This window comes from Triticum aestivum, chromosome 3D, assembly GCF_018294505.1.
Source record: "Triticum aestivum cultivar Chinese Spring chromosome 3D, IWGSC CS RefSeq v2.1, whole genome shotgun sequence".
NCBI lineage: Eukaryota > Viridiplantae > Streptophyta > Magnoliopsida > Poales > Poaceae > Triticum > Triticum aestivum.
This window is the reverse complement of record NC_057802.1, coordinates 591,308,609-591,309,359: the sequence shown is the minus strand read 5'-3', so window position 1 is coordinate 591,309,359 and position 751 is coordinate 591,308,609. Positions and strand designations below refer to the sequence as shown.

Sequence of the window (751 nt, the reverse complement as noted above, 5' to 3'; positions counted from 1 at the left end):
CGTCCTGTCTATCCCTGACACAGACGACCGCCGGGTCTAGCCCTTTGACTTTCGCCGGACGTGGCATCTCCATCTATGCCGACGGCTAAGCTCCAGTGGCATTGCTACCCCCACGGCCCCCGTACCGCCTAACCCCCAGGGTCCCGGTGTCACAGGCGTCGCACCGGGTACCGGGTCCCATACAGACGGTAAACTAAGAATCTAAAAATGTAATAATTGAATTGATTAAAAACTCCGGTATTCATCATTGAAAATGTACTATCACTGTGAACCTTTTAGTGCTCGGGCACCGGGCCGGCTGCCCGGGCACTGAAAAGTTCACAGTAATTGTCCATTTTCTTCATATAAGTCTAATGAATACCGGAGCTTATAACGTATGGATTAGTGAACTATTTAAACAGGTCAAATTGCTTTTCCCTCGGCGAGGTGGGACTATTTTTTCAAAAAAAAGTAGTTGCCATCTATGCCGACGGCATAGGTGCCACGTGGCATCCTCAGCTATGCCGACGGCTTAGCCGTCGGCATACTTGGCCTTATCCGTTCACGGGCTCGCCCCATCCACCCATTGCCCCCACCCCAACCCTCATCGATCCCGCGCCGCTGCCCTCGACCCGCGCCGCCGTCCACCCGCCCCGGCCTCCCAACCCCACCTCGACCCGCACCGCCGCCAGCGGCCCGACCTCGCACCCCGGCCGGCCGCACCGTTCGCCCGCCCCCTACCGCCGCCCTCCCCACCCCGACATCTGCCACC

General features: G+C 58.2%; 1 protein-coding gene across 2 annotated transcripts in view; it reads left to right on the top strand.

Annotated features, from left to right (window-relative positions):
- Positions 1-751, top strand: part of LOC123080757 (uncharacterized) — a 15,650-nt gene that overhangs the window by 9,526 nt on the left and 5,373 nt on the right. The gene's annotated exons all lie outside the window — the stretch shown is intronic.